General features: G+C 44.3%; 1 protein-coding gene across 1 annotated transcript in view; it reads right to left on the reverse strand.

Moving 5' to 3' along the window:
• LOC119171401 (unconventional myosin-Ia-like) overlaps nt 1–14240 on the reverse strand; it is a 138888-nt gene that overhangs the window by 65118 nt on the left and 59530 nt on the right. The window lies entirely within an intron of this gene.

Here is a 14240-nt window from a genome sequence, read left to right on the forward strand (position 1 = left end):
TACACGCACACACACATATATATTTCTCCACACACACTCATACACGCACGCACGCACACACATGGATGCCTCACCCACCGACAACTGCGGGCCAGCTAGACGCATCGACTTCCCCAGTGGTCTGGTGTCGCGAGTCCGAGAAAAAAATAGCGACCCTTGGAAACCCGCACGGCAAATACCATCAGCGAGTTCTACTGATGTGAAGTGACCCAAGTTGTGCGAAATGACATTGTTTCATCAATCTCGTCATTACACAAGTGCAAGCTCAAGGCGGCAATGAAAGCGTAGCCGAAGTAAAATATAAGGAGTGATAGGGAGCAAAATAAATAAAGTTAGGTCTGAAAAAAAAAGATTGGAACGACCTCACCCATCCCGCTCCACTCGGAGAGACCCGAGCCAGAAGTGATTAGGAAAATCATGGCATACGTGATAGCGGTAAGGAATGACCGTTGACACACGGAAATAAAACATGGCGGACAATATATTTCACTACAAGCCGTCCTTGGGGTGCCTAATCTATCTGAGTTAGTAATTCAAGTAGGAGAAAATCAGTATGTGAAAGCTCCAGAATAAAGTTTCTCGCCTATTTTAGACACATGCGGGAGCCCAATATTTTTGAGTGAAAAGAAACAAGCTTTGTGTTGTCCTCCTCGGGGTGACGTAATCATGTGAGTTAAGAAAATCATTCTAAGAAAGACAATGACTGTGAAATGCTGGGTTGAGAGTTTTAGTACTGCGCACGTAGAGTCCATAACGATGTTGCGTACGTAAGGACTGAGCGTGTAGCATAGAGCGTGTGCGGACACTCTAGTTCCTTAATGTCGTTAACGTCCTTGATTTCGTTAACGTCACCTCACACACACACACACACACAAACTTTTCACCATGAATTTTTTTTCTTCGCCTTTTGTTTCTTACTTTTAATGCTCGTTCACTCACTCATCCGAATCACTCCATCTCACGCCGTGAAGATCGGCCCACATATTCTAAGAGCGAAGCAGGTGAGGATGAAGAAGAGGATAAAGAGACCGCGTACCAGTTCGTGTTGATACCTTGTATCTATCGCACATGGAAAACCTCGAGCATAACAGTTCTGCTATTTAAAAAAAAAAGCCAACACAAAGGCCACAAAGCCAGGACAACGACGCTCGCGAAACAAACTGCGACAACGACGAAAGGCTATACTAATGACAGCAGCGTTGGTGGAGCGTCTCCGCTAGGGCAGGGACACATATACCATACGCTACACACCCAACCGGACCCTGAAGGTACTCAAGGCTGACGCAGCTGATAACCGCTTCATCCTGCAGTATACGAAGCGCGAAAACGCTCTCCAGAGTTATTCGGTCCCGCCTGTCTCCGCTTATCATTTTCATTCCCACCCCCCACCCCCACCCAAAAATGTTCTTCCCTCTCGCTTTTTATTTTGTTGCGCTGGGCTTTATTAACGGTCCAGTGTCCCCGCAGCCTTCCACACGCATCGGACGGTACCACGAGTATAGCGCTAACCGAGGCTGAGTGCGCCGCATCGTGGACCCGCAGTTTCACGTCCGCGCGCCAAACTCGCCCTTTGGGTAGAGACATGAATACGAGCGCAATAAAAGTACGCCCCTCTTTCGGCCGCTCACCTTCCAGTCGCTGCAGCTCGCTACGTGAACGCGGCCACGCGCGTGTGTGTGTGCGGTAATTAAAAGGCTCGTGATTAATTATTCGGAGCGAAACTTATGAGTAGTGTTGTCGGGCATTGAGACTCATAAGAGAGCGAGAATGAAAGTCAGGGAAAAGCGGCGGGGGGGGGGGGGGAGTCGTGACCTCTGCACCCGGGGAAATAAAAAAAGGGTATGGGGGTCGCGAGGGAAGAGGTGAAAAGAAAGCATTATTATTAGACCTTCGGGGCCTCCGCAGGGAGAACGCTGTGAACTGTGCAGAAAACACCCACCGCCAGCTAGCTTGGAGCGCTCGCCCTCGAAGGCAGTATAATGGCGTTTTTGGACCAGACACCGAAGTGAATGGACGCGAATGCCACGCGAAACATCGCGCGCGAACCACGGGTTTGGAGGGGGGGGGGGTCAAGGGAGCACGCGAATCGACCAGGAAGGACCACGGAAGGCGGTGAACGAGTGGCGGCTTCTGCTGGCACGAGTTTTATGGTGCGTGACCATGGTTAGAACGATGTTGTTCGCGATGCTGCGTCTTTCGATATACACGCCATCCTTCGCATGAATAAAAGTACCGCGCGTACAAACCACGCGCAGACTGGAATTCGATGTCGTCACGAGCAAATTGTTGAGCACGCGCACTTACACTGACGAACGAATCGAAACAGCAACATTTCCGAGCGGGAACGTCGGAAAGCGGTTGGTTAAAACGTATAACGAAGGCAGTCATAGCGGAGTGGGCGCCGAACGGTGTTATCCCGCTCTCACATTGCAGGCTCCAGCCAGCCCACGACACTCATTGCAAACAAATTGTCTCGCCCTATAATCCATTAAACGCCGCCACATAGCTTCTGCGCCAATGGAGGCCCCAGTTCCTAGGGAGAGTGACCGCGCGCCCGCTCGTTCTCTAAGCTGCGCAAAGCTGCGATTTCATGCGATTCTGTGCGCTTCTGTACGCCGTTTCTCTTCGCTCTCCAATTTTAACGCTAAGCCTTCTTTACGGCCAAACCCCTTAACTTAGTTGGCGGTGGCTACTGCTATTGCTGTATTGCCTAATATTTCCCTAATCAAGATGGCAATCCTAGTAATCAAAGTTCTTGATTTTTCTCTCCTTCAGGTGTGAAAAATTGTAATTACCTAAGATCTATTCCGCAAATATTACAGTAAACTATATTTAATGTTCATGATTCACTGTTATATTTCTTAAACAATGCGACATGCAGAAAGTGTGCTTGGGTCTGTGCAAAATGCTCAAAGCACTAATATTTTCGAGTATAGGCATATGCATGCGTAGAGTTCCCCCACAGGAGGATGGGGGGCTGAATGTTCGTCCCAGCGCCCCAACCCGAGTCACAACCCCCATATTACGTAATGCATAAGCCTAACTATGCGTCCCTTCCCTTCTAAGTGACTATGGGGGGGGGGGAGGTGGCGCCTCCTTAATTGATGGAAGCGAAATGCTTAGGCTCGTGTGCTTACATTTAGGTGCATTTAGGAATTTCGGAAGGTAGAAATTTTCTAAGCCCTACATAGGGGCGTGCTTCGTATCATAGTTTCATATCTTCATTTTGGCAAATTACGGGCCATAAATAATGGTCAATGTTGTAATGAATCATCCCGGCTGATTTATTCTTACGACTCAAATCGTAACTCAATTTCGTCCCACACCAATTCAAGTGAGTCGACACTCAATAGGTGGACAAACACAGCGACAATTAAAGCTGTCTAAACCGCTGCTTCAGTCGTCAAGAACACTCCAAGCAACCCCAGAATCCCGAGTGAAACAAGAAAACGGACGTGAAGGTTAAAAAAAACAAATACACGAAAGCTTAAAAGTCGATCGACTTAAATCTTAAGCACTTAATGAGGGCAAGTTGACTCGTGCACCATGTGCGTACGGCAACAACTTGATCATTTCCCGTTAGCTCAAGAACCAAACATCTTTTTTTCTTTCTTTTTTTATCTGATATTGAATGCGAGAGCCGTCCGTCGCAGACGTTTTTACTGGGGTTTGAAAAAGGGGAAAAATTTAATGAAACCACTTCGGCCGGCTACACTCGAGTGCTTTTTTTTTCAGAACGACCTTAGCACGAAGCAGAACTCGCATGTCCGAACGTTTTATAGAGTCGAGGAAGCGCGCTCCATCAATATCAAAGCAGGTTGTATTCATTAATTTTACGCCACAGCTTCTTCTCTGAGCGTGTGCGTGCAAGCGTGCTCGCGAGTACTAAACACGCTTTAATACAACATAACAACAATAACAAGAAAATACTTACAACAAATAAGGTATGAAGAAACAGAGACAAACTTAATTTTGTAAAATTGCACGCGACGTTTCTATAGGGAAAAATATTTAGTTTTCTTTCCCTTATTCATTCTCACTTCGTACACACACAACAGCTTCGTACGTGTGTGAAATAACCAGCTATACTTTAAAATTCGTACCATCATGCCGAGTAGCAGTAATGTGTTACACCGAAAACAAACTACTTCAAATGGGCCTTGGGTTGACATTAGATAAGTTATTCTCTCTTTACACTCTAAGAAAAAAGGAGTCATTTGACTGTGTTGTGAGTTCGGCCTCACCAGGTAAATACTTTCTTTTAAACGGTCACGTTAACTCCTTTAAAAGACAGTTATACACCCTTCAGAAAGTCGTATCGGCCCTAAAAAACCACATGTCTCTTTAAAGAGATCTATATAAGTGGCAAGTCAGAACTCATCGACTGGAGTCAAACAAACATTTTAACACGAAAACAATTTATGCGGGCGTCCACCAAAACTTTAGTGACGAATTTCTATCAAGGAAATGACGTAGAAAAATGGACCCGGTCAGACGACAGAGAAAACTAAAAAAGTGTCACCTGGAGTCGAACCCACAACCTCTCGGTCCGCGACAACAAATGTCGGGCACATACACTCCACTACGGTCACACACTCTTGAAAATTTACAAACGCGTCCTTTATGTCTCACATTTTCGTCTCACAGAGCAAAGGGAAGTAATGCATCATGACCTTGGCCTCCGCGATTAGCTCCCGCAAAGCGACGTTGCTGTGCGTCCGACTCATTCGGCGTGTTTCCAATAGAATCTCAATATTGTAAACGCCTTAACACGCCACTAGGTGGCACCATTGGTCTAAGTCTCAGCCTCGCTTATATCATTCATTCATGTCAAAGACAGCTCTGCGACGCGTGCATGCGACCCCTCGGGCCTGCTTCGCAGTTCTCCACTTGCATTCGCCCGGAGAAAAGTCGCCGCCAGGCTAGACAGGAGACGTAAAGTGAGTCGCGTTTCTCTCTAGTCTGGACACGGAGTTTCCTATATACACACTAGAGGGAACTTTGGCGCTAGTGTCTATGGGAGCTGCAACGCACGGTGCTTCGGCGAGCATGGGAATTATGGGTAGTACATGGGTTTGCCTAGTTTTCATACTTAACGTTCCTTTTGGCTTCGCGAGGCTTGAAGCTGCTTAGTCATGAAACAACAATCGACAAATGTTCAGCAGTTGCGCTTCAACACCTTAATATTTTAGGCTTACCACTTCAAATCGGGTCACGAAGTTCAAAATGGTTCGTCCTTTCTTTCAAAACAAAACCGTAACACAGCGATAAACAAAGTCACAAGTGTGATACTAGGCAAATCCGTGTACTTCCCATCATTACCATGTTAGCTGAACGATCGCTTCGCCCGAGTACCCTCTAGTTATATTTAGAAAACTCTATGAGTCTGGCTGTGCTGTTCAATAACTCATGAACGAGCCGCGGGATGGCGATCTTCGCCCAAGTTCTACTACCAATAAGCGACGCCCTTCTCCGCTGTTCCACCATTTTCTCTCTGATTAATTACGCTCTCCCATTGTTTAATCCTTAACTATGGACGTTAGTCGCCGAGACCGAGATGTACCACCATGCGTCAACATGGGCGCATTTACGTCAAACGTTCCCATAGCGGCCAAACACCAATATACCATGTACAGGCTCTCTTATATCGATCTAAAAAAGAACATTCAACTACATCGGTAAGAATACGTTTTACCGCCGTGTAATGCCTGTTCCTATGACGGAGGGGTCAACCATGTTTGCTTCTTTTTTCTTGAAGTGTAATATTCTTTACGACGGCTGTTGAGTTTTACGCATTTGTCGAGGCATTTTTTTTTTTTGCACGCTTTCTTAAGCCATAACAGGACGACCTGTCAGGTAACCCTGCAAACATGGCTTCGAGCTTTTCTTATACATAGATGCGATTGGTTGCCCTACGACTCGTGTTTCGACGCAAGACGCCAAATTCCCATCGCAGAACTCTGCAAACGGCGTGGTAAAGGTAAATAGCGATGATCAGCGGCAGCCTCGAATGAGTGCTCTGGTCGCTACCGTGCTGCGCACGACGTCTTGCTTAAGCATATTTGAGGATTACGAAGTACTCGCACAGTAAAACGCATACATCGCCGAACAGACGTCCATGACTTCGGCGACTCCAAGATCCGTGCCCTATGTGGCTGTAAAGACAAGCCGCGGTGCCGGAAATGTTTATAGCTCGCTCGGTCACCCGTTTCTCCCCTCTGTCAGCTTTTTTCCCTTCCACGTCTAGTAGCTGATCTTTCTCACCTCACAAATGGGCGAAAAATAAACGAAAAAAGAAAGAAAAGGATTCTTAGGGGAAAAAAAAGAAACATCGCCCTCGTTGGGGCGGATGTTCGTGGCCGCATTGCGAACGACGCGAGCGGCGGACCAGAACTGAGGCCATCCAATGTTCAAGAACCGAGAAATCTTTTCATGAAGTGCTGGTGCCTCATCCGCCGCCACTGCTGCCGCCGACGTCGCTAACGGAACTGCGACGCGAAACGCGCGCATCACTGAATTCCGGGACGGCCGCTCCGCGATGCCTAAATCCGATGCGACGACTTCGCCCTTCGCGTTCCTCGCTCGTTTTACTTCGACCTCCGCTCGTAAGACTTTCTTTCCTAAAGTTCGTATGGGCTTAGAAGCACCATCGAAGCGAGTGCTATAACTCCAAACGAAAAAAAAGAAAAAAAAAGTAAAAAGTGGATCGCTGGCTTCAAAGGCATATTACGCTTCATTTCTCTTTCCCTCCATCTCACCACTCTCCTCCTGTTTTGCTGGCTTGCCCGTTCTTTTTTTATTTTTTATGTTTTATTTCTTGTATTTTTTATTTCTTTAGTTCAGCTTTGTTCTGCTTATCTATCTTTTTGTTCGGATGTCGAGCATTCTTCGGACGGAAGATCGCGGGGGCCTCTCTCGGCAACGACGATTAGTGGCTATTTTCTCTCCTCTAAGGGCAGCTTAAGTGAAGCTTACAAGAATCCTTAAATGAGACTCGTCGGTCATTAAGGTCGTTAGGCTCAACCTACCCCTCCCTCCGCGTACGCGGAATAAATTGGGAAACCAGCGATATCGGTTTTTGCGGAGAGCTCAATTGACGATCGTGGAGCAATGAATCGGGCAATTGGCGCTTGCGCAGCAATGTCACGTTGTGATCGAGGCAATAAAGAAAAATTTGAAAAGAAAACAAAGAAAAGAGAAAGGAAGCAACGAGTTGCGGCCTGTTTGCTTTCTTTCGCTGAGCAGTTTCTGCAGCGTAATGAATCTTGCACGCTGCAAATTTCACCAAGGCTCGCCAAGCGTGCGCGTGGTGTGTGTCTGTGTGTGTATGCATGTGTTTGTGTGTGTATGTATGTGTCTGTGTGTATGCATGTGTTTGTGTGTATGTATGTCTCTGTGTGTATGTTGTGTTGGGGTGTGTATGTATGCGTTAGTGTGTGTATGTATGTGTTTGTGTGTGTATGTATGTGTCTGTGTGTATGTATGTGTTTTTGTGTATGTATGTCTCTGTGTGTATGTATGTGTTGGGGTGTGTATGTATGTGTTAGTGTGTGTATGTATATGTTTGTGTGTGTATGTATGTGTCTGTGTGTATGTATGTGTTCGTGTGTATGTATGTCTCTGTGTGTATGTATGTGTTGGGGTGTGTATGTATGTATGTTTGTGTATGTACGTGTTTGTGTGTGTATGTATGTGTCTGTGTGTGTATGTATGTGTTTGTGTGTGTGTGGGCGCGTGTTTTCTGCTACTATTGCGCATTGAAGTGTGTAAAAATAAACCTAGCGTAGCGACGTGATTTGTTTCTGTTGACATTACTCGAGCTAGAAGGCAAACCTGCCGCGGTGGTCTAGTGGCTAAGGTAATGGGCTGCTGATCCGCAGGTCGCGGGATCGAATCCCGGCCGCAGCGATCGCATTTCCGATAGAGGCGAGAATGCTTGAGGCTCGTGTGCCTAGATTTAGGTGCCCGTTAAACAACCTTTGGTGGTCGAAATTCCAAAGCCCTCCACTACAGCGCCTCTCAATCATGTGGTGGTTTTGGGATGTTAAACCCCAACACTTATTATAATATTAGAGAGAGGGATTAACATTTGGCACTCTTTAACAAAGGTTTGATGCTTCCCTTCAATCATGCGAATAGAGCGATATCATAAACATCACATTAAATATACGTAGTTGGTACAGGTCTTCGAACATAACTCAGAGGCCATAGCTTACAAACAAAAACAAGGAAGCGCGCGCTGCCTTTTATATGACACAGTTTAGATATTAATTGATTGATATGTGGGGTTTAACGTCCCAAAACCACTATATGATTATGAGAGACGCCGTAGTGGAGGGCTCCGGAAATTTAGACCACCTGGTGTTCTTTAACGTGCACCCAAATCTGAGCACACGGGCCTACAACATTTCCGCCTCCATCGGAAATGCAGCCGCCGCAGCCGGGAATCGAACCAGCGACCTGCGGGTCAGCAGCCGAGTACCTTAGCCACTAGACCACCGCGGCGGGGCCAGTTTAGATATTAAGTGCAATTAGTGACGACGGACAACATGTAACAGTCAGCTTCTTCGCCAATGAATATACTACTCCGATTTCCGCTAAATTAGCTAAATCGTTCTTTTTTTTGGAAAATCGTATCGCCTGACTTTTGCCTGATCTCCGAGAGTGGGGCCATCCGTAACACCGATAAACCAACCAACCGAAAGAGCTGGCATACCTACCTTGTTCCTTCTAGCTAAGCTGTGCTGAATATTTATCATGAGTCCGGATGAAGAGGTGCAGTGGTAATTCATCAACCCATTTCCATTGGTCAACAACATAAACTGGGCATATTTCAAATGGTCACAGGCAATGATAGAGTGCTTGTAGCAGTGTAGCGTCGCAGAGGAAGAAATAAAAAAAAGCTACCTGGTAAGGTTTCATGTTGAACATTCAAATCCGGAATACATTAGAAGTCAATTAAAGTGAACAGTTGTGCAATATAGTGCTGAATATTTCTATTTTTTACACAGCTACACAAGAAAGCATTACGCTAGCTACGTAATTAATCACCATGTTGTGGCACCATCAAGTAAAAAAAAAAGCTGCTCGTACAGTGAATTTTAAGAAAACGCAGTAGCAGCGCCACTGTTAAGCTAACATACGAGCTCACTGTGACGTCACGAATTTCTACAGCACGTGTTTCTCCATATTTGGCTAAGTTCTGATTATGCAAACAAACAAGTTATAAATACCTTATCAGTCCAATCAAATTTGTTTCTTTCTGAGCCCCTTCGACAGATACAATTTCGTGCTACACCTGAAGCGAAAGCGAGACCAAGGCTGGCTTTATTTCATTTTACCCCTGTGCTCTCTCCTTCATACCTTCACCCCACTGCAGGGTAGCAAACTGGACAGGCGTCTGATTAACCTCCCTGCCCTCACTCGCTTTTCTCTCTCCATTTGGCGAAACCTGGCGCTGCTAGTTAACGCACATCATTATTTTTTTTATGAAAGAGGCGATTACGCAACAATATCATGTGAACTAGACAATTTTTTTCCAGAGTTTAGGGCTCAATGTTCGTGTCTAAACATAAATGCATTGTGGGATCTTTTTAAGACTAAAATACTGTCCTTGACACAAACCTTCATTCCCTCGCATGTCATTACTTCCCAGCGTCGAAACGATAAACCATGGATTACTAAAGAGATTCGTACGATGTTAAACAGGAAAAATAGAGCCTTTCGTAAGCACTGCCACTCGCCGAATCCTACATTGTTCGCAAAGATGAAGGTAATGAGCAAAAGGATAGCGAGATTGATGCGCAATGCACATAAAAAGTTTCTTTTCACTCTAGGACACAAAGTGAAAACTAATCTAAAAGAAATGTGGAAATATGTCAAGAGCAAAAAGAACTCTGGTGACGCTATCCCTGACGTCATAGATGGAAAAGCCTACGGCGCAGATATTTTGGCAAAAGCAGAGGCCTTCAATGCTTATTTTCACTCCGTGTTTTCATGCTCAAAAGCCGCACTTTTGAAATCACATGACGTCAGAGAGCTTACTCAGATGAGGGAAATTGAGCTGTCTGAAGATGGTATCGCATTATTACTACGGAAGATAAACATCCACTCGGCTACCGGTCCTGACTTTATTTCAAATTTTGTCCTAAAAAACTGTGCATTGTCTGTCACCCCTTTCTTAATACTGTTATTTAAGATATCTCTTCAAGTTGGTGCTCTACCTTCGGACTGGAAAACTGCAAATGTTATTCCAATTCACAAAAGTGGTTCAAGAACAAGAACGTGCAACTACAGGCCAATTTCACTCACAAGCGTTGCTTGTAAAACATTAGAACATGTTGTTTATACAAATTTAATGGCACACCTTCAAGAAAATAGCTTCATTATTCCAACGCAACATGGCTTCAGGGCTGGATTTTCTTGCGACACTCAGCTTGTAGAATTTTGCCATGACATCGCAGCATTTATTAACTCAGGTTTGCAAGTTGACTGCATCTTTTTAGACTTTCGGAAAGCTTTCGATACCGTATCTCACACCCTGTTACTACTAAAGTTGTCCTACCTCAACTTGCCGAACACCCTCCTGAAGTGGTTGGAAGCGTACCTGTTAGATAGAAACCAACGCGTGATACTTCATGGTGTCCGCTCTTCTGATGTCTCTGTATTATCTGGAGTGCCACAGGGGTCCGTCTTAGGGCCCCTGCTTTTTCTTATATTTATCAATGACCTTACTGAACACTTGTCTTGCCGTGTGAGGTTATATGCAGATGATTGCTGTATTTACCGTGAAGTTTCAAGTGAATCAGATAGTCAACTGCTACAGAATGATCTGAACAAAATCATGTCTTGGTGTTCAACTTGGAACATGACACTCAACCTGTCCAAATGCAACCTCTTAAGGTTCACAAACAAAAGACACCCGCTGATGGCAAGCTATGTCATGAATACAACACATCTGTCCATTGTAACAGAATATAAGTACTTAGGAGTCATTTTTTCCAGCAATTTGACTTGGAATGCCCACATAAATTACATCGTAACAAAGGCCAGCAACACATTAAACTTCTTAAGACGTATCTTTAAACAAGCACCGGCCAGCCTGAAAGAAATCCTGTATGTGTCGAATGTACGCCCACTTTTGGAATACGCGTGCAGCACGTGGGACCCTTTTACTAAGGTGAACATCGACGCTCTAGAACGCGTGCAGCTGAGAGCGGCCCGTTTCGTCACGGGTGATTACAACTTTTCTAAAAGATCTTTCGATATCAGGAGTACTTTAGGATGGCCTCTTCTTGAAGACAGGCGCAAATTCCTACGTTTATCTCTGTTTCACAAAATATTCCATGGTTTAATGGGTATTCACAAAGAAAACTACATATCGGAGCCTACGTATATATCTGCTCGTACTGATCACCCCCTTAAAGTGCGCGAGTTCTCTACCAGAATTAACCTTTTTAAATATTCATTTTTTCCGCGATCAATTAATCAATGGAACAAACTACCTCATGAAATTGTAGCCGCGTCCAGGGAAACTTTCGCCACTGCGCTGGAACATCATATCTTATCGTAGCCTGAGCACACATTAAGGTTGCTTACACTTTCTTCTCATCTCTCTAGCGATCTACGCTTCAGCTCTTTTTTTTCGCCTGCTTTTTATCTGTATATATATATATATATATATATATATATATATATATATATATATATATATATATATATATATATATATATATATATATATATATATATATATATATATATGTATATATGTGTGTGTGCGTATGCATTTTATATATATGTATATATATTTTTCTTGCTGCTGTACCTTCACACACGTCATTGTTTATTATGTGTCACCATTGAATGCTTTATTATGTATCTGTATTTCTTTTATGTTCAACTCAGTGTTAATGGACTGTCGCCTTTCTGCATTTTGAAATCGTTATCTCCCCCCTACACTAATGCCCCTCGCGGGCGCTGTAGGTATTGTAAATAAATAAATAAATAAATAAATAAATAAATAAATAAATAAATAAATAAATAAATAAATTATTATCATTGCGTAAGCGGGTATGTCTTCCATCCAGCCACAGCAGAGTTGGCTTTATCGAGATTCGAACCCGATGGCATTTTACGCCACTTAAAAAAAACAGGTTGACGGATACAAGGCGTAGCAATAATTGATAATGAAAACTCACACAATCCCTTACATATATTCACTGAAGACGTCTCGAACAAGGAAGCGATGTTTTTTTTTTTAATCTCCATGAATGCAGTGATTCTCCCAAGCCATTCTTAGAAATATTTCTAAGCCTAACATGGTTTCGCACTGCCTCCACAATCAGACCACCTTTGACAAAACTACGAAGTCATGTGATGACGTCATTGTTCAACGTTACTTCGCGTGACGTCGTAGTGTCATCACACATTTTCTGATGTGACGTCATCATGGCATCATCTGTTTGCGACGTGATAATGCTTTTTGAATAGCTCGTCCGTCACGCCGCGGAACGCCGGCACCGAAGGTAAATTTTGCCTTTTATAAGTAATAATCATTTTTTTAATTATTAGGGCTATGGTATTAGTAATTTCTTGAGTCTTAGGTACCAGAACGTGATTACGAGGGAAATGGTTGCGCGGGAGTCCGGATTTGTTTCAAACACCAGTGGTTCGCGACCACACACCTAAATCTAAGCACACGGGCATTCTTTGCGTTTCACCCCTGTAAAGATGCGACAACAACCGCGTTCTCGAGCTAAGAGCGACGCCTTAAGTGTTTTGCCGCTTAGGTTCATACAAAACAAAGAGAAAGAGAGAGAGAGAGTGAAAACTTTATTTTTTGTCCTTGCTGGTCTCAAGGGACGCGGAGGAGAAAAGAAACAGACACTTCTTTTAGCGTCTTGTGCTGGTAGATTCTTTTTTCAGTAATATGGATAACCGCCAACTGGCCCAGTCAACCATTCTTCTTCCGATCACTTTACTCTCAGAAATGTAACCACAAAGCTGCAGCATTCAAGCTTTAGTCACCATGCATTTCTTGCACAGATTCACCGCTGAAGCTGTGCCAGTAATGTGTGTCGGTTATATATTTCGTGAAAGTGTGAGCGTGAAACGGAAGTAATGAAAAGGAAATGAGAAGAGAGACGCTTAACGCACAAATCATGTTTATTCAAAAAAAATTCACAAGACTCCGCAAGCTAATGCGTGTAGCCTAATTTATCAAAATGTAGTACCACATCGATGTAACTCACTGTGGTATATATACCAAACTAACATCTTGTGAATTTGTGCTCTTGTGCAATTAAAAAAAGCAAAAAAAATATCAGTCGTAAGTTGAGTGCGGTATGTCCATTCACTCTGAGTTCCTTCTGTTTTTTGTTCACACATTCACAATACGTTCCACCGAGTGGCCTAGCACACTACCATTTTGAGGCTACACAATTTCGAAAGCAACACCTACGTGTTCACATATATGAATGATATCGCATCGGACAGAGAAATAAAAACAAAATATTGAACGAGAACGACTGGCAACTCACGGCTCCCACGCCGTCAATGCGGCCATTATTTGGTGTGAAATGCGACAAAGCGGGCCGTGTTTCTTTTTTTTTATTCGCAAATAGGACGGGCGGGTATGAATGAGAAAGGACGGGAAAGCGAGCATGTCTCTAAATAAAGAGCACCGCAAAGTCCTTTTTGAGAGCTAATGCAATTTTGCGTGAGCTGGCATTCATGTAGTCGCTTCTTCCTTCTCTATCTCCGTTCCTCTAAGTCCACTCTTCTTTTTTTCTACTCCCCTCTTGTCCGCTCTTGCTGATGTAGTGTCGTTAGACTGCGCATGAGAAGCACTGGCACGCTGTGTAAGGGACATAATGCCGTCGTCGCCACCACCACTGGGCGTTGAAAGAATTCAGGCTACGGCCGGAAAAGCTCATATGCTACATAGCCCCGGGGCAATTTTCTCGCGCTTCAATTGGCTCATTTCACTCCGTCGCATTACGCGAAAGGGCCGCACAATAACAGGGAAAGTGCAGACTTACCGAGCTCTCACGCATTTTTTTTTTAGTTTTTCCTCGTTCTCTTTTTTACCGGAGGGCCAAAAAGAAAGGACGCTCCACTTCAGGCAGGACCATACGCGAATGCCTACGGGAGCTTTTCTTTGCTCGGCTATATCAAGTTTTTACCATTCTTCTCTCTTTATTTTCGTTTTGTTTCCGCGTCTAATCCATACAGCAGTT

The sequence above is a fragment of the Rhipicephalus microplus genome, chromosome 4, assembly GCF_043290135.1.
Source record: "Rhipicephalus microplus isolate Deutch F79 chromosome 4, USDA_Rmic, whole genome shotgun sequence".
Taxonomy (NCBI): domain Eukaryota; kingdom Metazoa; phylum Arthropoda; class Arachnida; order Ixodida; family Ixodidae; genus Rhipicephalus; species Rhipicephalus microplus.